The 27,404-nt window shown below is 41.6% G+C and overlaps 1 pseudogene; it reads right to left on the bottom strand.

The window, feature by feature from the left end:
- Positions 1-17,969: 17,969 nt before the first annotated feature.
- LOC125173844 (RWD domain-containing protein 4-like) lies at positions 17,970-18,520 on the bottom strand (annotated as a pseudogene).
- Between the last annotated feature and the right edge of the window lie 8,884 nt (positions 18,521-27,404).

Below are 27,404 nucleotides of genomic sequence, written 5' to 3' on the forward strand. Positions count from 1 at the left end.
CTCTTAAATAATGAAGACCTTGCCTTGTGATCTAAACAGTGTGGAAGACGGTGAGAAGTGAACTGACTTTGTGGGATTAATTATATTTGCTTTATTTTTCAACCACCCCAGTTCCATCTTCAAAAGCTCTACTTTGATTATCAACTGCTGTCCCAGCAGGGCTAGCGCAGAGGTTTTAGATTTTGCTCTAAAACTCCTTAGCGCTGGGTTTGCTGGATCAAAGCCCCCAAATAGTACGAGTTAAATATAAGCTTATCTCCAGTTTTATGTGCAATGTAAATATCCCCCAGTGTTACAAGAAGACTGCATCTCCCTCGGCTTTCTTAGGACCAAGAAAGGAAGAGAAGACTAAACGTGATATTTACCCCAAACTAATTTTTGACTATTCATTATTAGAAATACGTCCTTTCTGTTTTGCTAACACTTAAGTTGACTTACATATTGAATATGAGAAATAACTTTTAATTGGATGTCTCTCTGGCTTTGAGAAAGTTGTGGATACATATAACTCACCATTTTTTAAATAAAATCACAATACTGTGAACCTCCGATCGCTTTCCTACTTTCCAATTCCTAGAGTTGACAGTTGGTTCAGTAACTGCTACTTAGTCTCTGAAACTTATCACACCTTTTAGGAAACACCAAGATACTTATGATGCATGCAATACTACAAATGAAAAATAATCTAATATCATGATGATTCAATACCCAATAAATATTTATGGATTGCTACTTAGTTCCCAAAAAAGAAGCCATGTAATGGTGCTTTAAAAAGAAAGATTCACTTCTTTACCCTCCAAGGATTTCTTCTCATTATTATACAAATAACAAAGCTAAAGTTTCATGTAGTTAATCGTGCATTGCAATTATACATTATATTATGGTGATATTTTTATATACTTCTCCATGAGACTGAGGGCCTAAAGGCAATAATAAATCCTTATTATTTCTCTTGGCCTATCTATACACATGAATAAATATGCAAATTTATACCCATATATATATATATATATATATATACACATATTCTGGACAAATTTAAAAATAATAAACTTTTTGAATTTTTTCATAATGTCAGAATATTAAAAACATTATGTTACTAGCTTACTGGTTAATTATATATTTCTGGAGGTCATATATTAAATACAGAGAGAAGAAAAGTTGAATGTTAATCATGGGGGTAAGGGATGGGTGCAACAGGTGATGGGGATTAAGGAGTGGACCTGTCACAATGAGTACTGGCTGATGTATGGAAGTATGTGTCACTGTATTATACACTTGAAACTGGTAGAACACTGTATGTTAACCAACTGGAATTAAAATAAAAACTTAAAAAGCTAAAAATAAATTGAATGTTAATTGAGCTACTTTGAGAAGAAAATAACAAAAAGCTCAAAAATATTTTTCATAGGGTAACATCATTTTTCCAAAATAAGCTATCACATAATTTCTATGAATAGCACACTCTGAAAACACCTTGGAGTTTATTAAAACACATGTCTTAAAAACGTTTTAAGTTCTGTAATAAATGTATACAATTATTTGTAATAGCTGGAATAGGTAAAGATTCATCCAGAGGTGAATGACGGTAAGAGCCATCATGATAGGTAAGAACATTTGTTTTGGAGTCCCAGCACTTTAGGCTGACTCCTGACTGTCTGACTTCCAAGCTGTTAGACCTTTGAAAAGTTGCTGAACCTCTCTCTTCCTCCATTTTACAATTTAAATATGGCGATCGTGGTAGAATCAAACTTCATGGGGTCATTATGAAGACAAAATGTTGAACGTTTTAGCTGTGATTATTGTCATCATCAGTAGTTGCTGTGGAAGTAAAAGTTCAAGGGCAGTAATAGTACCAGTACTGGGAGTAATATTAGCCTTAGAGCATAGGAGGAACAGCATTCCTGGGTATAGGGTAGAGTGGGAAAGAGGAGAAGAAAGATTATTCCGTATCTTCACTTTTTGCATATAATTCTCAATTCCACGTGAATAAGCCAAAGAAATACACTCCTGCTGGCTCACAAGAGAATTGTTTTCCATTTATAGAAATGCCTTGATTATAAACTTCCCAAAGAGGTAACTGTGGCAATTGATGAAAAAAGAGCATCTTTAAATATCTGAGCGTTGATTTTCCATCATGTGAAAGCTCTCCGGTACAGGATCGTGGCAATGCTGCTTTCATAGGACCAGCAGAGCAATAATGCTCTCCTGCAGAGGATTTCTTAGTTGCCTTGTCGGAAACAAGAGTGTGAGACTGAATGCCATCCAGAAGGACAAATCATGTTTTCCTGTCTCACAGATACTCGTTTCTACTTTGAACAAAAAAGTTTAGCTTTGCTAGCATTACATCATTCGACTGACGCTTTAAAAAGTGTTTCCAAATAGAACTATTTTACATCGTGAAACCAAAACAGTCAAATGATGGTGTTTTTCGTGTCATGAAGACCCAGACAGACACCACTATGAGGAGATGGCTTTCGATATGACAGCGTATTTCAGGAAATTGAGGGATGTTAGTAGTGAGCTGCACTTTCAAAAGGACGTTCTGTTATTGAATCTAATGGCAGTGGAAGAAGACATGCTCTTTGTGAGAACTTCCACTTGTAGACCTTTTTTGAATCTACAAAATAGAATAGTCATTTTCTATAAGATGTCATTCCCAACAGAAGCTAGGTTCGTCTCTGTTCTATGACAGTTCACTTACATGCTTGCCTCCATTGCTAGAAAATGATTTCCCTCAGTCAAATAAGGATTATGACTTAATTTTCATTTTGCTATAGCCTTGTGCCTGACAAATGGTATACCTCCCCCAAACACTCCAGTAAAGAAGTTTATTTCATAGGGAAACACACGAGCAGATGATATCACTCAGATACGGAACTTTCCCAATTTCTGTTCTGCTATGAAACGCCATTTTTATGTCTTCCTAGGCAAACTAAATGGGAAATCTAGACAATGATCCCAACAACCCAAACTGCTTAACAGATTAGTCTCATGAACTCAATTGAAGGTGAAAAGAGTTTCTGAAATCTACGTCGTATGAGTTCCTAAATATCCTGTCAAAATCTAAGTGCATACCTGCTGTCTTTAATACCTCCATGTTTCATTGAGCTCTTGTGGGATTCACCACAAGTCTCTCCAGCAAACTGGAGAATGGATAAGAAAAATGGATAAGAATAAAGAGGAACTTATTCCAGCAAGATCAGGTAGCACACGTGAAAAATTAGGAAAAACCTGTTCTTTCCTCTATGAAAATATCAGTCCAGCTCCAAGGAACTTCTAGCATGTTCTAGACATGTAGAATCTCGTTTTTCTTTTCTTTTCTCCGTAATTTTTCTCAACACCGCATGTTTTCCTAGGCAGAACTTTATGAGAACATGAAAAACATGCCTCTCAAAGTTGCATTTCACAAAACTGTCAGAGATCATGCAGTATTTCAAGATTGGGATCCAAAGAAATGTTGAGTGATAAATGAGAGGTTGACTCTAACAAGATGAAATTCAGTGATGATAACTGTAAACTTTTGCATTGAATTTCCAAATGAAATGAGCTCCATAATTTTGAAATGAGAAAGAATTGACTTAAAAGTGGTTCATCAAAGGTTCCTTGGAAATCTAGCTATCTCTCACCTAATAAGGAAGGCATAATCTAGCTAATCAGCGTGGGGGAATATGAAAGAATGGAGGTAGCCATGAGTTCCATCCTTACAGGCATATTATTTGCAACCAAAAAGAAACAGCTTCTAATTGAATGTGGATCAACCATGAGTGAAGAATATGTATTCACTTCTAATATAAAGACTAGAAGGGGATGTACTGGAAAATGGATTTTTTAAGTTTATTTATTTTGAGAGACAGAGAGAGAGAGAGAGAGAGAGAGAGAGAGACCACACACCAGCAGGGGAGGGGCAGAGAGAGAGGGAGAGAGAGAAAATCCCAAGCAGGCTCTGCACTGACAGCGAGACATGGGGCCTGATCTCACCGACCGTGAGATCATGACCTGAGCCAAAATCAAGAGTCAGACACTCAACCGACTGAACCACTCAGGTGCCCCAGACAAATAAAGTTTTCACGTTATGAGTTTCTATATTCGAATAGGAGGAGAGGAGGAAAGCGACATATGGCAATTGATGAAGTGGGAAGGCTTTGGTGAAGAAAAGGCAACTCCCCCTACCCCCAACATGTTATGTCACCCCACCCCTCACCTCTCTACTTCTCAGGGATTATGGTCTGAATTCTTCTTGTCCAGACTCCCCCACAGCAGTGTAGCATCCACACCTAATTTGGGACAACTGCCCCAGTTGTCTATACCCCAAAATATCTCATATCCAAACTCCCATTATTAAATAAACCATGAATTAGGAGCAAGTTTATGCTCCCTATCAGCTGATAAATACTGCTGTCCCTCATAACCTTTCAAGAGGTTTTTGCTTCTGAAAATGATGTTTCTGATCCTAATACAACTACAATAATTTGTATTTTAGCATGTTTCATGGCAGTGGTTTAATGTGCAACAAAATGGGGATGGATAAACGACCAACTTACCAGGAGAAAGGAGCTAATTGGGGAACAGTTAGGCGCCAAAGCCAAGCAAGTGGACAGTCGGCATCCAAGGTGTTAGCCAGGAGGTTGCTAGAATTTGGCCTTAGAAAAGAGAGTTTGGGGACTGGATCCCAGAGAAACGAGATCACTGAGCTTGTGATCTGGGAAGAAAACACACAACTCAGCCACTAGAGTTGAAATACTAGATAGGAACGCAATCATCAGAAAGCAAAGCAAGGATCAAGACAACAGAACTACAAAACAAAAACAAAAAACAAAAACCAAACCAACAACAACAACAACAAACCAAAACAAGTGGGGCAGACAACGGAGCTATCACTCAACTGGCTGAGGAGCCTTGTCCTGGGAATACTGATGTCCCCACTCCCTGAGGTGTGTGCTGATGCCAGTGTCTGGCCAGAGGCTGCCCTTGAGTCCAATGGGCCAAGCTTCCAGGAAACGGCAACGTAGAAGGGAGACAGATGGTGAGTCAGTGTGGAGCACTGACTGGTCTTTTTCCTCAGGCTTGATTCCCTAGTGCCCAGTATTCAGGATGCTGCTCCAGAAGGTTGAAGAAGTTTTCTTAATATTAGCTCATCATTTCAGATATCTGAAATGTTTGTTGAACTTAACAAACAGTGGCCCATTTGAAAGAGTTGGAGTGTTGTTTACTTGAGAACAACAGGTACAAGTGATGAAGTGTTTTCTTTAAAGACAAGAATGCATGCACTTCATACCCAGTAGGTTTTTCCATACCCCACCGCCTCCAGCCCTACCCCAGACACTGTCAGTAGCATCAGCATTTAAACAGGCAAATCAGACAATCACATGTAGTGGCTTTTTTCATCATTAGTTTTTCATATTTCCATTTGCCTCAAATTTGGCCTGCTTCTGTCTGCTGCCTCCATCACTCCCATTACCATGCAAGTCTCCTGGCACTCTTTGATGCAAAACAACAGACTTGCCTCTTTGCTGTTTGACAGAGCCCGAGAGGTCTCTGAAGCCAGACCCCTTGAGATGTCATAAACTTTCTCCCACTGTGCAATCCAGGACTTTCTACCAGGCATAGTTATGGAAACAGAGTACCTTTACCTCTGTGCTTCTTGCAGCATTCTTTGAAATCAAACACACCTTTTTTTTAATGTTTATTCATTTTTGGGAGAGAGAACGTGAGCTGGGGAGGGACGGGGGGGTGGGAACAGAGGATCTGAAGTGGGGTTCTGTGCTAACAGCAACGAGCCCGATGCGGGGCGCAAACTCATGAACACTGAGATCATGACCTGAGCCAAAGTCAGATGCTCAACTGACCGAGCCACCCCGGCGCCCCTCAAACACACCTTCCGAGTCTCGGAAACATGTGGGAACGTAAAGAATCTCTCTATCCAGCAACATTTGGTAACTAGGCCTCATACTGGCAGCTATTATTTATTTTCACTCTACCATTCCTCACTTTCCAGTTGCCTTATGTGATCTTTGCAACAACACTATGAACGAAATATTACTATCCCCTTTCTACACTAGAGGAAACAGAACGTCCCACAGATAGTTTGCGGCTGGGTTAGCATTGGAAGCCCACCTGGTCTGCTTAGACTGTCTTTCCAAACCTGCAACTTCCTTGTTACTCGGGGTCTTAGTGTCTTATTGCTGCTGTAACAAATGTGGCTTAAACCACACACATGTATCAGCTTCCAGTTCTGGAGGTCCAAAGTCTGAGACGGGTGGGTCTCGTTGGGCTGTAGTCAAGTTGTGAGCAGGGCCTCGCTCCCTGCAGAGGCCCCTGGGGAGAGTCTGTTTCTCGGCTTTTCCAGTGTCTGCCACCTGCCAGTGATTCTGAGCTTGTGGTTGTATCACCTGGGTCTCTGCCTCCTTCCTCCCTCTACTTCTCCTCTATTCGTCAGACCTGCCTCTGCCTCATTCTTACAGGGACACTTGTCATCGGAGTTTGAACCTGCCTGGGTACTCCAGGATAGGCTTCTCCTCTCAACATCCTTAATGAATCCCATCTTTGGCCACCTAAAATAATATTCCTAGGTTCTATGGATTGAGATGTGGACATACCTTTCTGGGGACCACCATTCAGCCCATACTATTGACGCTTTAGCCTATTTAAATATAGAAAGTTTTTAAATTTTCCCTCCCTCTCTGTCTTGCAGGTTATACTGAGATTTGGAATTCAAAGGGCAATTTTCTGCTGGCATGCCTGAAAGTCCGCACCATTTCAGTGATAAGTCCTCCGTTTGTGGGGTTGCCACAAACCTTGCCCAGTGTCAAGGCCCTTCAGAGGATGACCGCCCTTTCTCCTAAGGACTCAGTGTGACACTGACTAGATTTCTTTCTCATTCTGGTGCATTCTGGTCTTTTCGATTCAGGAACTGGAAGCAACGTGAAGCAGCCTCCCTTCCTGTATCAACACGTTTGCCAGGTTTTGTGTTCTGAGTATTAAATGCCACGTTTCGAGGAGAGAAACAAATCTCATATGGTCGAGCCAAAAGTAGAAGCTGGCAGGCACTGGGATTATGGCCCCCGTCCAGAATGTTGTTGTGTTTTAAAGGCATTGGCTGTGAGAAATTGCCGTGGTTTAATCCAGGGTGGAGAGAGGCTCGGGGAAGTTTTCCCCAAGGCCGGTGGGATCGGAAGTTTCCAGGTACAAGTGTGAGCGTGTGTCCACATGGGAATGTGTGTGTGTGTGTGTGTACATTTCTCCGGCCAGGGACAGAAGAGCTTGTCCCTGGGGCTGGCATCCTTGGCACGGGGTCTGCGCGGTTGCTAACATTTCAGGTTTCTAGGTCTTTAGGCAAGCACACTAAATCAGCATTTTGGGAACGGGTTCCAGAACTCTGGGTATTTAGCAGTTTTATGAGACTTCACAGTCCAACTAGACACCAGCTGCTGTGGGGTGAAGAAGGCAAGATAATGAGCTCGGAGGGTGATCGCGTTTGGAAACCCAAGACATCGAAGCAGAATCGAGCAGTGTGGGCACCAGGTGCCCCTTTACAATGGGCTGTTAACTTTTGTATTTTTTATATATATGCCTATAAAAATAAATATACACATATATAACTATTATATACACGATATAAATATATATATAGCTTTGCTTTCTGTGTATTATGAGGTTTTTAATTTTTAATGCTTATTTTTGATAGACAGAGTGTGAGCGAGGGAGGGGCAGAGCGAGAGGGAGACAGAATCTGAAGCAGCCTCCAGGCTCTGAGCTGTCAGCACAGAGCCCGACGCAGGGCTCGAACTCACAAACCATGAGACCATGACCGGAGCCAAAGGGTGACGCCCAAGCTCAACCGACTGAGGCACCCAAACACCCCTATGATGTTCTGATTTTCAAAAAAACCTCTCTGGCCGGGAAGCACTGGCCCTTGGGGTCAGGCAAGTCCTGGAGACAAGCAAGGGCTCCGCTGGAGCATGTCTTTGATCTGCAGACTGAACAGTCCCCAGCCACACCTCCTCTATATGTCCACACACTCATGAGGCAATGTTCCTCCATTTAAATCATCCAGGGCCAAGGCACCAGCGCCTGGGGATCCCCTCTACAGTTCAAAGCTTGTTGAAATTATCCAAACTAGTCCATTCTAAACCTTTCTCCTGCCCTGCTTTGCCTTTCCCTGGAAACCCCAATAGATGTTATAGCTTAGGCACCCCTCCGGCACCTGGCTTCTGGCTCCTGGCTCCTGACCACCCTGATCCCTTTCTCACGTGGTTCTGCAAGGCAGACGCGCAGGGCCTCTTGATTCGAAGACCTGTGAGTATAATAAACTTTGCTTCTTTCCTGAGCTTCTCCCGCGTCTTGTCTTGCAGCACAACTTGACTGACTGTTACATTAAAAAATACGAATCAGTTTTCCAGGGAGCAAGTTTTTGTTCCTATCTTATGAACCTGCTTTATTTTGGAAGAGGATCCATGTAGATAATAGAACTTACATCCTGAGGGAAGATTTTGGGCTCAGGGAGGCTAGTTTCTGATGTCATGGGAGTCAGGATCCACCTTTTTCCTTCTGAACCTCCCTGGGAAGGGACACCCGCCTCCCCACTGGTCTGCAGGTTTAAGACACCCTACTTTGGGACTTGATTTCACACTGCCAGAAAACAAGGGATGCTACTAGTGCATTTGGCCTTAATGCTGGGGTGACCTCATGCTGAGGCATGAACACATTTGCTCCACTTTCCTTCTTGTCTCTCAAATGGACATCCACCCACGGTCCTGGGTTGCTGAACTTCTCCCTGGATGACCTCTGAATGTCAGCGCATATTCATAAAGGCATCAGATACAATGCTAATTATGCCATCGGGTGACTTACAAGCCATACTATCAGAAGTGGCCAAGTTCTCCAGTCCCTACAAGCCTTCATATCAAAAGGGAGAGGGAGATTAGAGAACATCGTGGTGAAGAGCAGAAGAATTGAAACGGCTAAAGTGTTTATTAGAAGGGACGCCTGGGTGGCTCAGACGGTTGGGCATCCAACTCGACTGCAGCTCAGGTTATGATCCCAGGGTCGTGGGATCGAGCCCCAAGTTGGGTTCTGAGCTGAGAGTGGAGCCTGCTTGATATTCCCTCTCCCTCTCTCTCTCTTTCTGTCTCTCTTTCTCTTTCCCTCTTCTCCCCCCCCCACTCTCCCTCCCTCATCCACCCCTCCCCCACACGTGCAAGTGCATGCTCTCTCTGTCTCTCATAAAATCAATCAATCAATCACCTAAAGTGTTTAATATAAAGACTGGCACATACAGGTGTTTCACTGATGTCAACTTTTTTTTTTTTTTTATTTTTTGGTCATTGTCACTGTCACTCATTGACCTGAGGTAGCTGAGGTGCAAACACTGAGGTGGAACCAACGTATTTTCCGACTCCGACACCCATGCTCCACATGGTCATGGTGACAGAGGGGAGAGATGGGCTCCCCTCCACTTCAAACCAAACTCTGACTGGGGCGGCTGCCTGCTGGGGAGGCCTGGACAAGAATGGAGGACTATTGGGTGTGATGGCTGATTTCTAACAGCACAGTGTGGGAGGAAGCATGGCCGAGTTGCGGTGGGTGAACAGGACTCTCGCATCCCTGGCTTTAAGTGACCACCTTCATTTTAGTTTTCCTTGTTTACCTCAGCGAATGGGAACTATTTTGTCAAGGAAAGTACTGACTGGTGTTTATCACTCCACTCAAGCAACCCGTCTCCTTTGTAGAAGAAAAGAAAAAAACAAAGGCAGGACTAGGAAACGTCTCTAACTAAAAGGTTCGCTAAGTTGATATTTCCTTCAGAAAAAAAATAACTGAAACCTTTCACGGAAACATGTAATGAGAGAAAAACAAATACACCGATGTGTCTATTATATTCCATTCCTATGGGAACTATTGAAACCAGTTCTAAACGGAACAATGATTCTGCAGTGCTTGCAAATATTCTTCTGCGGGGGGGGGGTAAGTCTACAGAAATATCTCTCAATAAACAATAAGGGTGGACATTTTTTAAAAACCTCCATATTAAGCAGCCTATTAAAATTTCATTGTAGCAATTTTTCCCCGCAAGCAATTTTCAGCTATTCAGGATACCTCATGATGCAGAAATATGTTTTCTTTCAGTAAAGAATAAAGGTTAACACCTACCAACTGATGACTCATTCCAAAACTTATCAGAGGCAATAATAATAATAATAATAATCATTCTTTTCATGCAAAAACCACTTGGAAGAAAAAGATCATGTGCTTAGTGCCTCTAGCATTTCAAGTAGATGAGAGTTTACACTCTACTCCCCCAACCTAAGAAACGTGTACGGAGTTGATGCGGAAGGATGCGAATCACTGTGTCCTGATATTAAACACTTGGCTCTTTGTTGGTGTGGGGGTGGGGTGGGGGAGGGAGGAAATGAACAGAGCCAGATATGGACACGCCTTTAGCTCTACATTGGAACATGGGGGTCCGCTCATCACCTGCTAGAAAACAAGAGCCTACCGTTTGGGTAGAAGTTTTGTCAGACCTTGCCAATCCAGGATGGTTCAGTAGACAAAATGTCATAAAGATCCAGCACATGCCAAGGACGCTTCTTTCCAAGCCAGGCACAAAACCAGTTTCCATGTTTACCTTCTTTCTCAGAGCCCTGTCCAGCCTCAATCTTAAGCTGTCCCTGTATGCCTGGGCTAAGACTCAAGGGTAAGGCTTTCTTAGTGGATCGGCCCCCTCCCCTCTCCCACCAAACTCTGCCTTTGCTGTAGGGCAAGTCTTAGGTGGGAGTGTCGCCTGACCTCTGTGAAAATGAATAAAAGGAAATCTCAGTTAGAAAGGAGTTGAGGAGCTAAAATGGGACATTCTCATGTCCTACCACTCATGGTAAATTGCAGACCCCAACAGAAAGAAATGGTCCTTGCAAGTGGGTAATACTTTACTATCCAGCAGGAGAAATAAAGGCTTTCCTCCTCCCCAACCAGAGACTGTCACAGCTCAGCCAATGAAAAACCACTATACTTTGAAGTCCAATGGCTTTTTTGTTTATAATGGACCCTCCCGACACCCCCTTTCTCTCATTCTGTCTCTAACAAAAACAAAAACAAAACAAAACAGTGTTTCTCTCCCTAGTTCCACAGAGTTGTCTGTAAGTTTGCTGTAGCTTGCTTATCCCGGATTGCAATTCTCTGCTATTCCTGAATAAACCCATTTTTGCTAATAGTATTTATTTTTATTAATAAGTGTATTAATAATAAATAAATTTTTATTAATAATAAATTTTTATTAAGCGGTTTTATTTTTAAGGCTAACGCCTCCGTTAGGGTTCATGTAGGTGCCGTATTCCGGGTCCGGGAGGGTTTTTTTGGTTTCCTTCATAGGCAGAAGGACTTCGGCTTCTACCTTTTCCACAACGTAGTGGATCTTTTCTGGGCTTTGGGAGAGGGAGCATTTTCTGCCCCTCTTGAAGTGGCTCCTGGAATTTGCTGGTAAGAGAGGAGGGCCTGGGGAAATAGGAGGCTCTGTCCTGTCCCTGTGTAACCTCTTTCTCCAGCCTGAGCAGAAGCAGAAGTGCCCCTGTGTGCAGGTGTTTTTGTTTTTTTACAGTTTTATCAAATGTATATATAAATGCACATATTTAAAACATACAATTTAAGGGCGCCTGGGTGGCTCCGTTGATTAAGCATCCAAATCTTGATTTTGGCTCAGGTCATCATCTCCTGGTTTGTGGGCTTGAGCCTTGAGTCAGGCTTAGCGCTGACAGCACAGAGCCTGCTTGGGATTCTATCTATCCCTCTCTCTCTGCCCCTCCCTCTCACCCCTGCCCCCACTGCCCACACTTGCTTTCTCATAAATAAATAAGTAAATAAACAAACAAACTTAAAAAAACAAAGTGTACAATTTGACACATTTGATGGATGTATACACCTGGGACACCATTATCACAATCAAGATAGTGAATGTTCCCAATACCCCTAAATGTCTTTTTGAACTCTTTCTTTCCCTCTCCCCCTATTAGTGATCTGCATTCTGTTGGTAGAGATTAGTTTTCATTTTCCAGAGTTTTTATATACATGGAATCATACAATATGTTCTTTTTAAGAAGGGGTTCTGGCTCTTTTTTCTTGGCATAGTCGTTGTGAGATACATCCATATTGTGTTTATTGATTTCATTCATTTTGTAATTAATTAATTAATTTTTAAATTTGCAGCCAAGTTAGTTGGCATGGAGTGCAACAATGATTTCAGGAGTAGATTCCTTAAGGCCCCTTATCCATTTAGCCCATCTCCCCTCCCACAACCCCTCGAGCAACCCGCTGTTTGTTTTCTACATTTAAGAGTCTCTTATGCTTTTCCCCCTCCCTGTTTTTTATATTCTTTTTGCTTCCCTTCCCTTATGTTCATCTGTTTAGTATCTTAAATTCCTCATATGAGTGAAGTCATATGATATTTGTCTTTCTCTGACTGACTAATTTCGCTTAGCATAATACCCTCTAGTTCCATCCACGTAGTTACAAATGGCAAGATTTCATTCTTTTTGATTGCCGAGTCATATTCCATTATATATGTACCACGTCTTCTTGATCCATTCATCCATCGATGGACATTTGGGCTCTTTCCATACTTTGGCTATCGTCCATAGAGCTGCTGTAAACATCGGGGTGCACATGCCCATTCAAAACAGCACATCTGTATTCCTTGGATAAATAACTAGTAGTGAAATTGCCAGGTCTTAGGGTAGTTCTATTTTTAATTTTTTGAGAAACCTCCATCCTGTTTTCTAGAGTAGCTGCACCAGTTCGCATTCTCACCAACAATGTGAAGAGAGATCCTCTTTCTCTGCATCCTCGCCAACATCTGTTGTTGCCTGAGTTGTTAGCGTTAGTTATTCTGACAGGCGTGAGGTGATATATCATTGTGGGATGATGAGTGATGTAGAGCATTTTTTCATGTGTTGGTTGGCCATCTGGATGTCTTCTTTGGAGAAGTGTCTGTTCATATATTTTGCCCATTCTTTCACTGGATTATTTGTTTTTTGGGTGTTGAGTTTGATAAGTTCTTTATAGATTTTGGACACTAACCCTTTATCTGATATGCCATTTGTAAATATCTTCTCCCATTCTGTCGGTTGCCTTTTAGTTTTGCTGATTGTTTCCTTTGCTGTGCTGGAGCTTTTTATTTTGATGAGGTCCCAACAGTTCATTTTTGCTTTGTTTCTCTGGCCTCTGCAGATGTGTTAAGAAGTTGCTGTGGCCAAAGTGAAAGGGGTTCTTGCCTGCTTTCTCCTCAAGGATTTTGATGGCTTCCTGGCTTACATTCAGGTCTTTCATCCATTTTGAATTTATTTTTGTGTATGGTATAAGAAAGTGGTCCAAGTTCATTCTTTTGCATGTTGCTGTTCAGTTTTCCCAGCACCATTTGCTGAAAAGACTGTCTTTATTCCTTTGGATATTCTTTCCTGCTTTGTCAAAGATTAGTTGGCCATATGTTTGTGGGTCCGTTTATGGTTATCTATTCTGCTTCACTGATCTGAGTCTCTGTTTTTGTGCCAGTACCATACTGTCTTGATGATTACAGCTTTGTAATACAGCTTGAAGTCCAGGTTTGTGATGCCTCCAGCTTTGGTTTTCTTTTTCAAGAATTGCTTTGGCTATTCCAGTCTTTTCTGGTTCCATACATATTTCAGGATTGTTTGTTCTAGCTCTGTGAAGAATGCTGGTGTTATTTTGATAGGGATTGCATTGAATATGTAGATTGCTTTGGGTGCTTTCATTCATCTTTATCAGTGGTATACTATTGCATAAATATACCACAACTTGTACACTCATTCATCTATTTTTTTAATGTTTTTAATGTTTATTTTATTTTTGAGACAGAGACAGAGTGCGAGTGGGGGAGGGGCAGAGAGAGAGGGAGACACGGAATCTGAAGCAGGCTCCAAGCTCAGAGCCATCGGCACAGAGCCCGATGCAAGGCTCAAACTCAGGAACCGTGAGATCATGACTTGAGCCGAAGTTGGACGCTCAACTGACTGAGCCACTCAGGCACCCCTCATTCATCTATTGATGGGCATTTAGGTTGTTTCCAGTTTGGCACCATTACTCTAAAGCTGCTGTGAGTATCCCTGTACTAGACTTTGCATGGCCACGTGCTTTCTTTTCTTTTGGGTAAATTCCTGGGAATGAAATGTCTGAGTCATATATTAGGAATAAGCTACCATTTTTAAAAACTCCCAAACTGTTTTTCAAAGAGGTGGTAGCATTTTACATTACCACAGGTAGTGTATAAGAGTCTTTTCCTCCGTATCTTCATCAATACTTGATATGGAGAAAATCTCTGTGGCCTGGGGTTAAAAATATTTCATAGATACAATATCTAAAGTACAATTCATAAAATAAGTAATCGGCAAATTGGACAGCATAAAAGCAAATCTTCTCTTCAAAAGCACTGTTAAGAGAATGAAAACTCACAGACACAAGACAAAGCACCTATTGATAAGTTCTTATAAGCAATTAAAAAAATCTCTAAAATTCAGTTTATAATAAGAAAATAACAAAAAGATTTCAACCCTTAACCAATGAAAATATATGAATGGCAAATAAGTACCAATTATGTAAATTAAAACCACGATGGGATACCAACATACATTTATGAGAAGGACTGAAAGTAAAAAGACTGAACTGTGTTGGTTTTAACTTTTCAATAGGTTAACATGAAGCTGTAATAAAGTATTAAGACAGATCTATGCTGCTTACTCAACTTCCTACAGAGATAACATTTTACAACACCAACAGCGCGACCAAGAGATTGACAGTGATGTAGTCCATAGATTTCACTCAGGTCCCACCGGTCTTGGACGCACTCACTCATTTGTGCGTGCTTTCCATTCTTGGCACTCGTGTAGGTTCATGTGTCTAAAACCCTAGGTAAGAGACAGAAATCTACCTTGCAGGTTCCTTGTGCTGCCCTTTTGCTCCACTAAGCCACCTCCCACCTCTGGGAACCACTAACACGTCTCCATCTGTAAGTTTGCCATTTTGTCATTTGCATTGTTTTTTAAAGTTCCCATGATCACACCATAGCTGCCCCAATCCCTTGAAATTTGTTTGGTTGCACGTATTGGCACTGCTAAAGGTGCTAACGGAGTTGAAGAGAAGGCTCTTGAGATTCTTTCCATTTGTGAAATTGGCAGTGAAAATTAAGAAATGCATGGGGGGTGAAGCCAAACTTAACAACTTTGCTATTGACAAGCAGATTCGTTTCAGATGTATTCGTCAAAAGACTATAGAAAACTAACCATCTAAAACTGCGTCCTATTAAATCTGCTTAACTGAACAAAGTGTAATTATTTAATAGAACTAAATAGCACACAAAAACTGGAGACGCATTACCCCACAGAGTTCCACATCGCTAGGATATTTGCTTCAATGTCACATTCTGGACAGGTGCATGCCGGCAAGGGGTCTGCCCACCCCGATTCCCTCTCTTCCTTAAACCTATTGTCACATACTCGTGTGTGTGTATGTGTGTGTGTGTGTGTGTGTGTGTGCGTGTGTAATTCAGGTTTTATTGCTTATTAATTATGTCATTCCATACAATTTTAGGTCAACAGACTTTGAAAGAATACACTGGGAGTATTAGATGATGGAAATATAGACGAGAAAGCTCAAGTGTTTTACATAAATAGTAAGAGGCAGCTGTGTCACCATTGCCCCCCAAATTTGTACATTTCATACAAAAAGATTAAAAATAGTCCATTGGCATTTAACTAGCATTATTCTTTGTCATCCATGAACCATAATAAGCCTGAACAATTTCAGAATCTTCAGAGTAAAACAGTTTGTTGCACCAGCAGATGTAGCCGGGTCAGTTTCTTTACAAACAAGCAAACAGATCAACACAACGAAAACCACTCACATAATCCCCAGAACAAAAACTGGCATATTCCAGTGGCCTTGACTTTCCATGTTTCTATGATATTAATTCAAGATATAAAATGTGATCCCACTTGAAAATCAGATTACACTTCTTCACCACCAATGGCATTTGCTTCGTAATTCAAACGATTTAACGGAGCCTGATGTTAGCCCCGTAAAAGCCACGGATACAACTCAAACTGCTCTTATGCGAAGGAAACATCTTTAAAAGTCAATTATTCTTTACAAACTTCAGACCCAAGGTGAACAGGTGTAACTTGAGGAACAACAGTCTACCCTTCTAGATACCACAGTAGCAAGTCTTAAGGTTTTAAAGCCAGGGAGCTGGAGCACCTGGGTGGCTCAGTTGGTTAAGTTTCTGACTATTGACTTTAGCTCCAGTCTTGATCTCACGGTTCGTGAGTTCGAGCCCTGTGATGGGCTATGCACTGATAATGTGGATTCTCTCTCTCCCTCCCTCTCTCTGCCCCTCCCACATCCCTCTCTCCCTCTCTAAATAAATAAATAAATAAATAAATAAAGTTACAAAAAAAAAAAAACAAACCAGGGAGCAAATGCAGTCACTATAAATGACACATATACATCAGTAACTTCCTGCTTACATCACACTAATAGTTACCCTATTCATGATTTTAAAAAATAACCAAACACATACTATGATTCAGCAGTTGAAAAAAACCTCAATGTCTATTATTATGAAGATGCTCGGGCTGAGGAATATGTTTGGATATGTGCAAAGAAATGGGACTTGAGATGTGGTTTTATGTTAAGTCATTTAGAAGACCTCAGTTACCAGACAACTAAAGACACACACTAGCAGATTTTATTAAAACCATTGTCTCCAACAATACAAAAATGAAATATTAAGGCATTCGTTACTCCCGTCTTGGTATATGCAGCCAAGAGAAATGCTTTCAGTGGGAACTGACACTTCTGTTCAAATGCTTTCGAAGATATTTGGCACATTTACTTTCATATTCTCCCATTCTATACACCACTGAAAACTCTCGTGGGCAACTATCATGACCCAAACCAAGAGAAAAGTATAAACAGATACTCATTTACTAAAAAGAAGTGGTTCACCCTTGAAAAGTAAAAAGGAACTACAAAGAATATTATGTCTAAAGTTCAAATACTAGTATTTAAAGTTATCTGAAGCAATTTATGCTTTAGTCATTAAGGGAAAGGAGATGAATTTTATTAAGATGAGAAATCTCTTAATATGGTTCGGGCCACAAAATAACTGTTCACTCAGTATTCTGCTCCATTGGGATGAGTTTCAAAAGGGCTTCCTAGTCCTTTAAAAAAATTACCTCCACTAGAATAATAAATTAACATTCATTTCCCCCCATTTGGTCCCTTAACAAAGTTCAACCATCTTTCTAAAGTATACTAAACAGTACCGTCTCACCTTTTATTAAGGCAAGCTTGTGAAAATAATTTAATACAACCAGATCCCTTTGTGAACTTTCAGCGTAAAACATTTTTTTTTATATAAGCCACGGGCAAAAAAAAAAAATCTGTTTTATAAAAAAGCCACCTCAATACCAGAAAAGACTACAAAAGATTTTGAACCAAGTTTACTTTTAAAAAAAAATTATTTATTTTTGAGAGGGAGACAGAGCATGAGCAGGGGAGAGGCAGAGAGAGGGAGAAGCAGGCTCCAGGCTCTGAGCTGTCAGCCCAGAGCCTGAGGCAGGGCTCCAACTCGGGAACCGTGAGATCATGACCTGAGCCAAAGTTGGATGCTTCACCGACTGAACCACCTAGGAGCCCCTACTTTTTTTTTTTATTTAAAGAGAGTGAGGGGGGAGGAGGAGGAGGAGGAGGAGGAGAGAGAGATAGAGAGAGAGAGAATCTTAAACAGTCTCCACCCTCAGCCTGGAGCTGGATCCAAGTCTGGATCTAGGTTGGATCCCAGGACCTTGGCATTATGACCGGAGACGAAATCAAGATTCTGACACTCAACTGCCTGAGGCACCCAGGCAACCTGAGCCCAGTTTACCCTTTAAATGATGCTCTTCTCTTGTCTCTAACTCCAAGCACTATTCATCATCTTTAGAATCAGTTTTGCCTAAATGCCTCACCCCATCAACCCAGTCCCATCCTTGAGGAAGATCTCCTTTGTGTTTTGTTTTGTCTGCCAATTTACATTTCTGGGCTTTTGGAAGTTGTTCTTTTTTGTCTTTTTTCTTACCTGATGCGGCAGTAGTAGGAGCTCCAACGGAGACGGTCCTGCTGATGGGTCTCGGAGAATCAACGGGATGATGATTCTCCATGAACTGCTCTTCATTGTCCAACGATGTGTAGGTCATAGTGGTCCCAAGACTGACCTTCCACTGCTTCCTGTGATTGGATAACATGCTCTGCTTTACAGTTGATGATATGGGTGTTGTTAAAAAAGGCGTTCATAGAAATCATTGGAGGCGTTTGGGGATATGTTTCTGTCCAGGAACTTTCCATTAAGAGGGTTTTGGGATCACCATATTCACCTCTCCTAGGTTGAAATGCACTGGACTTAATTACCAGAAACTTCAACTCTTGATAAACACAACACCGTGCTTCGTTCCATCTCCTGGTCCTCGTTGGCACACATCACGTGGGTCGTGGGACATCCTTGGTCTTGGAGCATCACCCAGCCACCAGAAGGGGGGTCTGGTGGTGGGAGCTGGGGCCACCCAGGGTGGGGTGCTGAGCAACTGGGGCCACATGCTCTTTTGGAGTCACTTTTTTCCTAATAAGCTTGACTGCCTCTTTTTGTTGCCTCCACTTGTGAACAGGGAGCCCATGTCTTTTTTTGTTCTTTTTTAATTTTTTTAATGTTTATTTATTTTTGAGAGAGAGAGAGAAACAGAGCATGAGCAAGGCAGAGAGAGAGAGAGGGAGACACGGAATCCAGTACAGAGCCCGATGCGGGGCTCGAACTCACAAACCGAGAGATCACGGCATGAGCTAAAGTCAGATGCTTAACTGACTGAGCGCCCCGGGAGCCCCAGGGAGTTATTTCTAAGATTTGTCTTCTTTTCTTTAAATAGCATTGTTGCAGCACCTCCAAAGAGGCCTTTTCTTTTGCTCCTACATAATTTTGATTGACAAAAACTAATGCCTTTCCTCGGTGTCTCTGTCTATATCACATAGGATGTGGGATAATGGTGTCCTCACATTCTGATGGAAATAGATTTTTTATTCATTGGTTTCTGAAGTCTGCGTCTTTATAAATCCCAAACTGGAAGTTTCACCTCGGAAAGCCAGGTCAGGCCGGATCACCCACCCATGGACTTCACAACACTTTCGCCACACCTAACAGCCCAGATATACATGTATTTATTTTCCTAGAAATACAAATATCACTCAGCGATGTGCTGTCTATTTGGCTGAAAATCAACATCTCACCATCAATTTTAGTATTTACTTACAAATTGTAAATACAGTTTGTATCCATAGGTAGACAAAACACCTGATTAAGGGCTAATCTCAAATTTCACCCATCCAGCAAGCTGCACGATATGGATCCATTTCCAAAGCACCTTTAAATTACTACAAGTGAAATTAAGTAAAAAGGCAGTGGCAACATTTATTTTTCTTTTTTAGAGAGAGAGAGAGCGCGCAAGCAGGGGAGAGGGGGAGAGAGAGAGAGAGAGAGAGAGAGAGAGAGAGAGAATCCCAAGCTAGCTCTATGCTCAGTGGAGGGTCCCAGCTCCATGCTTGATTCCACAACCCTAGGATCATGACCTGAGCTGAAATCCAGTCGATGCCCAACCAACTGAGCCACCCAGGCACCCCAATGACAATTTTTGAAAGACACCTATGCACTGAGTTCTCTCATTTGAAAATGAACACATCTTCCCTATCCCACTGATGGGGTAACTTTAAAGATGAAATGAACAACAAAAGGGAGATGAATGGGTCTAGAAGAGTCTGCAGTGGATGATACATCATATTAAATTATGTTTCATTGTGATGAGCAATATTCTATTTGTTTCAGAAAGAAACACTCCCATAATTCCACCCGTGTCCTGTGCCTGTGGCACTGTTTTCAGTATAGCCTCCCCTCACCCCATTATCCATTGACATTTAAATTCCAGCTCTATTTTTATTCATAGTCTTTATTTCATTTTCAGGTTTATTGACCTCTTTTACAGCTTTGTGCTCACGACTGCTATTTTCAACTTTATCACCTTTATTTCTTTAAACATAATACGCATAGGTTTCATGGGCTATGATATATTCAGATATCTGATGTGTTTGCGCATCTAGGTTTTATTTATTTGTTTATTATTTGCAGATTGTTCTGTTATACGGTATCTTATCTTTGCTGGCAAAAGTATTTGGGGGAACACAGATGAATAATTTGAGATTTAGGATTTCACACTTTCCTCCAGAAGATTTACATTTGCTCTTGCCAGACTCTTGGGGAGCTACCAGTCAGGGAGCACCTCAAATCAACAAGCCGAGCATCCTTGGACATTCAGGCATGCATGTTCTGGAGGAGCTGTGTTGTGTCTCATTCACCTTTATTTTCAAAGAGTAGACCTCTCAGGTTCCGGCTTATCACGGGACTGAGTCTTCTGTTGGACGCCCAACCTTTTGTGCGCTCTAGACCTTAATTTGGCTCTGTTCCTACACAGAGCTATCAAAATGGAGGTTTAAATTGGTCCAGATTTTCATATTCTCTCAGAGTAGAGGTTGCTGCTTTACGAGGTTGCTGTCCTGTTTTCTCACCAATAAGGTGTCCTGGTAAATCCTTGCTATTTATTTGATGGTTGTAAGATTTTAAAATATGCATTTTATCCTTTGTGATTTATACTTTTCAGCAAGAGGTTTGGTCCATATTACCTAATTTGCCATAACTGAATTCAAAAGAGGGAGAGATTATTTTTAATTATTTATGCCGAAGAGAACAAATTCTAACCCCAAAGAAGCTCAAGATTTTTATTTTCTTTCATGGCTCACCCACTCTTACTCTTAAAATACAATGTGTCGGGACTTTATTTTTAAAATACCATGTGATCATATATTCCAAGGGACTACATTGTCCAATGTTATTTGGAAATTTTCTTATAGAGGTAAAAAGCAAAAAATTCTTATAAGCCAGTTTTTAGTAAAACATTTTCTTAGACTTGGGTTATTTTTTGGCAGTAAGCAACTCAGTATCCAGAATGTCATGAAATGTACATGCTCAGCCGAGTGGTTACTGCTATTTTTGTTTATTTTAAAATAAGACCGTTGAACATGAACCACATTTGTTAGTAGACATAGTGCATTTGAAAACTGACTTTGAAAAATACCTTTGGGGTGCCTGGGTGGCTTAGCGGGTTGAGCTTCCAACTTCGGCTCAGGTCATGATCTCATGGTACATGAATTCGAGCCCCAGGTAGGGCTCTGTGCTATCAGCACAGAACCTGCTTCAGATCCTCTCCCCGCCCGCTCTCTTTGCCCCTCCCTCACTTGTACTCTCCCTCTCTCTCTCTCTCTCTCTCTCTCTCTCAAACATAAACATTAAAAAAGTACTTTCAGGGGGCCCCTGGGTGGCTCAGTCAAGCGGCCAACTTCAGCTCAGGTCACGATCTCGCGGTCTGTGAGTTCGAGCCCCGCGTGGGGCTCTGGGCTGATGACTCAGAGCCTGGAGCCTGCTTCCAATTCTGTGTCTCCCTCTCTCTCTGCCCCTCCCCCGTTCATGCTCTGTCTCTCTCTGTCTCAAAAATAAATAAATGTTAAAAAAAATTTTTTTTAAAACAGTACTTTTAGGATCAAGTCTCCTCTTAGTTTCAAGTTCTAATTATTTGTCGAAGTTATTTGGTGGGTTTGTCTGGAAACTCTGCCAGCACGCAACGTAAAGGAGATAGTGCTGACGTTGGCTTAGTGCGGAATATGTTCATTCATTTGTATGTCCTGTTCTGCCTCTGCTGAATTGCCTGAGGTGTTCTCTTCAACGCAAAATGGTCACAGAGAAATAATTCTGTGACCCGCTACCAAACAATTCAAGGCTCTAAGATAAGGCCACCGGTAGCCTCTTAGGCCAGAAAGACTGTCAGGTGCTTACCGTGTTCAGCCTTGCGTTGTCTCAACTGAGGGACGCCTCCCTCACCCACCCTTGTTCCCACATGTTGTTTTTTCGCATGTCACATGACTAGCAAGGACCAGAATAGCGTTTTGTCCATTCCACACACACTGGGAATGTCTCAGTTGGGGACTGCATTCACTTGTGAGGGAGAATTCGATCAGTTTGTGACTTGAAGAAACTAGGGACATCCTTTCTCTCATACAGCAATAGATCTAGTGGTAGGAGGTTGTTAGCTTCGGTTCTGGGCTTCCATTCTTTTCACTTTCCCTCATGGTGACGTGGACGTTATTGCAGTTCCCATGGTCACATCTACATTACAGACAGTAGAGAAGAAGTCACTTCCACACTAATGCTTGCACCTCATTCATTGTACGGCAGTGAATTGTGTGGTCACACTGAGCTCAAAAAGACTCTAGGAAGTGAAGTTTCTAGGTTCCCAGTTCCAAGAGTTGAGAAAGGTAATCCAGAAAGGGATTGGGTTCAGTATTTGAGGGGGCTAACCTCCATTTTGTGTCATGTAGCCTACATTGGTCTATGAAATCATGCCAGCTTACATGCAACGCGAAAGATTGCAATTTAAAGCAAAGAACTTTCTAGAATGAGAATTAATAATAATAGCATTATTGACCACTTCAATGTCTATAAACTGCAATAATCTCTTGAGACATATATCACTGTGCCCATTTTGCAGATGAGGATACTACACTTGAGAGAAGCTTGGTTATCTGCTATGCTTGCATGCCAGAAAGTAGGGGAGCTGAAAGTTGAAAGTGTAAATCTAATGCCAATTCAACTTTAACAAGCCATCCCTATAATCTTTCTTCCTTCTTTCCTTCCTTCCTTCCTTCCTTCCTTTCATTCTTTCCTTCTTTCATTTTATAGAGAGTATGAGCAGGAGAGAGGGGGAGAGAAAAAGAGAGGGAGAGAAAGAGAGAGAGAGAACCTTAAGCAGACTCCACACTCAGCATGGAGTCTGACGCAGGGCTCGATCCCACAACCTTGGGATCATGACCTGAGCCGATTTCAAGGGTCAGATGCTTAACCAACTGACTGAGGCACCCAGGCACCCCCATAGTATTTATTTCTAATCTCCTCATTTAAACAAAAGTACATTTGGGTCTCATAAAAAAAAACTCTGAAAGATATTTTATTACCTTTTAAGCCAGTATGTAAATTAAACTATGATTGCGATCTTTATCAGGTTTTTTTTGTCTTTTCCATCATCACCCTTGTCTTTCAGCTTCCAAAAAATGGAAAAAAAAATGAAGGAAAATGCACAATAAGCTGCCACACTATGATGCTTATAATTAATAGAAACAAACATTAACTTAATCCTAACAATAGACATAGAATCTTGACTAATAAAAAAATAAATAAGTTGATTCTTGATTTGAGGATTGAAAGTGCCCACATGGATTTAGTCATTCAATAAATATTTACTGAGTTCTTACTTTGTTCAGTTACCAAACATTGGTTTTGAATTGTCACCAATAACACTTGATTGGGTAAAATCACCTGGACGTATGACAAATCCATGTACTCATTTTTAAAATTTAGGTAAACACTTTTTTTCAAGTTTCTAAAATCGTGCAACAAATCAGTTTAAAACACAGGGACTAACAGCGGCAGTGGTTGATCACGTCTTAACATTTTTTGGGTGGGTGAACAGGGAAGTTCTGCTGCTGCAATCCTCCGGGAACACTCATTAGTTGTTTTCATCTGATAACTTGACTGGGGTTAAGGCTACAAAATGGCACCCCTCACCTGGCCAGTAGTTGGTGCTGTCAGTTGGGCACCATTCTCCAGTAGGGTAAGCCGGGTTTTTCCCACAGCACTGGGGGTTCAAGAGTCCAAGAGGGTGAAAGTGGAAGCCATAGGGTGGCTGGAGGACTAGCTGAGAAGGTGCACTAATGATGTAACTTCACTGCATTCTGTTGATCAATGCAAGGCACAAGGTCATCCCATATTTAAAGAAATGGGCAAAGGGTTCCACCTCTTGCTGGAAGACACGGGAAAGTCACATGGCAAAGGATTTGCATAGACGGATGGGAAAATCACTGTGGCCATTTTGAAAGCGATTTCCCAGAGTCCACCCTCCAGCTACAATAATTTGTTCACGTGCTTCTCCTGTGACAAATACTCTCAAGCCTTCCCTCAAGTTGTATCTCCATTTTGATATCAGGCTCAACCTCCAGATCCTTTCCATTTTAATTAAATCTGAATGTGGGAAGACTCCACGGGGGCAGCAACTCTTCATTCAGACATCTGTGAACAAGAAAAAAGACGTATATCATCTGTGCCTCAAGCCCTCAACACTCAATGCACAAAAGGAGAGACTGTAAGCAGCAGTCACTGGTTTGTATTCATTCTGAAATCCACCTGGGAGCATGTCACTGAGTCCCTTCAGCAGGGGCAGAGCCTGTAACTATTTCTGCTTTCCGGGAGTGATTCCTTTATTTATTTTTGTTTTTCAGCTTTGGGTTCTGCCTTCTGGACCCTCAGCTCCATCTTCCAATGCCACGTTTGAAAACAGTCTACCGCACTCTTCGAAAATTCGAATTATTGTAAAACATAGAGCAGATTTACTAGAAGGACATAAAAGGAACATAGTTTTAAATATTGAGTTATGTTTAATGACTCCTAATTGCTTAGATATATGTCAACGATAACTTACATCTCAGAAATGACTTTAGGTTTTAGTTGGAATAAGTGTCTGGTTTCTTGGGCAGTATTTTCTGAAACAGTGATAATGTTTATATTCTAGCAACATCTAAGGGGATACATAACCCTTTTTATTTTTATTTATTTATTTATTTATTTATTTATTTATTTTTAATTTTTTTTTTCAACGTTTATTTATTTTTGGGACAGAGAGAGACAGAGCATGAACAGGGGAGGGGCAGAGAGAGAGGGAGACACAGAATCGGAAACAGGCTCCAGGCTCTGAGCCATCAGCCCAGAGCCCGACGCGGGGCTCGAACTCACGGACCGCGAGATCGTGACCTGGCTGAAGCCGGACGCTTAACCAACTGCGCCACCCAGGCGTCCCTATAACCCTTTTTAAATATGCTAAATGAAATCTGTCTTTGGGGGCAAATAATTATATTTCACCTAATTGCTAACTTCATGGATAATTTCCAATTCAACTAAATTAAAAAAGCATTTGTTGAGCCCTTATTAGGTGTTGAGCATTGTCCAAGCTCTATGGAGATACAGTGAGGCACTTAGCCTGATCACAGGGGATTCAGAAAGCAGCAACTCATGAAGGACTTCCTGGAACAAAATGACTAAGCTAAACCTGAGAGAATGTGAAAGAGTGCCTTCCAGGAAGAAAGGGGAGCATTAGCCAAGGTATACAAACTTGAGTTTATGTGGTGTACTCAGGGGACTGATACCCTGCACTCAGCATTAGATTCAAACGCCAATCTCTTTCAGAAATACTCTCACAGAAACACCCAGAAATAATGCTTGGTTATTAAGCATCCCCTGAAGGAGAGCCGTAATTCCAGAAGCCCTATGGCTGAAATTGCTGAATTACAAGGCAAGTTGAACTGTGAGCCTCACAGGGTGTCTACTGCTAAAGTAAGGGCATTGATTTGGAAAGAATGGGATACTGTAAGCTGGGAAGGCACTGATGAAGCTGGGAACAGTGAACCCCTAAATTCTGATGTGTCTTCTTTGCCAGTGGGGAAGTCCTCCCTCCTCCCAGTGGAATTGGCTCCTCCCCTCCAGCAAAATGTCCTCCTCAATCAGAGGAGCAGGGTCATCCCCATTCATAGTCAGATCTCCCTTTCCACTTGACTGAGGAGATGAACCTTGCGTTTTCTGACAAAACCATAATCACCTCTCCTGAGGCAGCCGTCATGTAAGACAGGCTGAGTCTCCTCAGGACCCACTGCCATCACCTCTCTTTGCTTCTAGGCTTAATTTGACTCAAGTTCCAGCAGGCCCTTAAAGGTGAGGTGAGGTGCACCCGTGAGGAAGTGCATCACACTCCAAGAAAAGAGTTTTCCAATTTATACAAACAGACAGAAGGAGAACATATCTGAAATGGCCATTGAAGGGTATGGGGTAACAGTAGAAGGAATGTGAAGTTGAATTAGGCAGAATTGATTGATATGGGCTCACCAAGCAAAGATTCTACGTTTAATGTTGCAGGCTGGGGGGTTAGAAGGGGCTCCAGTAGACAAAAGCATAGATCAAAGCACAGTCCACTGTGAGCAAACTGGAAATGTCTTACTTCCCTTGGTTTAACGTAGAGGAAGGGTTTCAATGGCTCAGGCAGATGGGGTTGTTAGAATGGATTTGTCATTTAAGATCTACTTACTCAAATGAATGGTTCAAGAGATATACCTTCACTAATACTTTGAGCAATAAATTTGTGAGGGTATTCCCAGCGTCCTAGAAGAGCTCTGTGATCACTCTTATCTGGGGGCCAGACCTTACAGAGGGAACCACGGCCACTCAACGGGAATATTTAAATGCGATGGAAGCAATTGCACCCCAGGGTGACAGGACCAAGGGGGCAGCACTCAACAGTCAAAGGCAAGGTGAAGGTAGTTACCGCACTGGACAGCAGAGTTAGAGCAATAATCAGAATCATGTGTCTTGCATAGACCTATGGTGTTTCTAAAAATGAAGTAGATAGTAAGCCTACTAAATTCTTACTTGATCTGTATAAGCAGACAACGTCTAGATCAAGTGAATACAAGTCTTAATCAAATCATAAAAATAGGGTCATGACCCCTCAAGCAATTCCCAGGCATGACCCAGTTTACAGACCCAACACCTTCAATAAAAGGAAGGCCAGATTTCCTCAAGAGAGGACCCCACTAAACTACTGAAAGTTTATACTGGCAATCTTTCCTCCAGTCTTCTCCCAAAGGGATCTATGGACTTTTGCCAGGGTAACTGAATTAGGGAAAAGGAAATTGCATCTTTCAGGGACTCCTAGATACTGGCTCTTAACTACACTGAATCCAGGATTCCATCTTTGGTTATTTCCTAAGTTCTCAAATGCATAATTGGCATAGACGTACTTAACAGCAAACAGAATCCCTACACTGGCTCCCTGACCCGTGGAGTGAGGACTACTTTGGAGAAAAAGACCAAATGCAAGCCATTCAAACTGCCTCTACCTAGAAAAATAGTAAATCCAAAGCAATACTGCATTCCGGGTGGGAATGCAGAGATTAGCGTCACCACCAAGAGCTCAGATTTTCCTTGCTAAAAATGTCTTATCTGTCTTTAAATGATACCTTTATAAAATACAGTAAGTATGAATTCCTGAGAAGATTTAATGCATGAAAGACATAAAAATACAGGGCCATTTTTAAAAGTTACTCGGTAAAACGGACCAAAAAATTGCTCTGTTAGAAGCTTTTCTAAATTTGTCACGTACTGTAATGATCTCAAC

This window comes from Prionailurus viverrinus, chromosome C1 (assembly GCF_022837055.1).
Source record: "Prionailurus viverrinus isolate Anna chromosome C1, UM_Priviv_1.0, whole genome shotgun sequence".
NCBI lineage: Eukaryota > Metazoa > Chordata > Mammalia > Carnivora > Felidae > Prionailurus > Prionailurus viverrinus.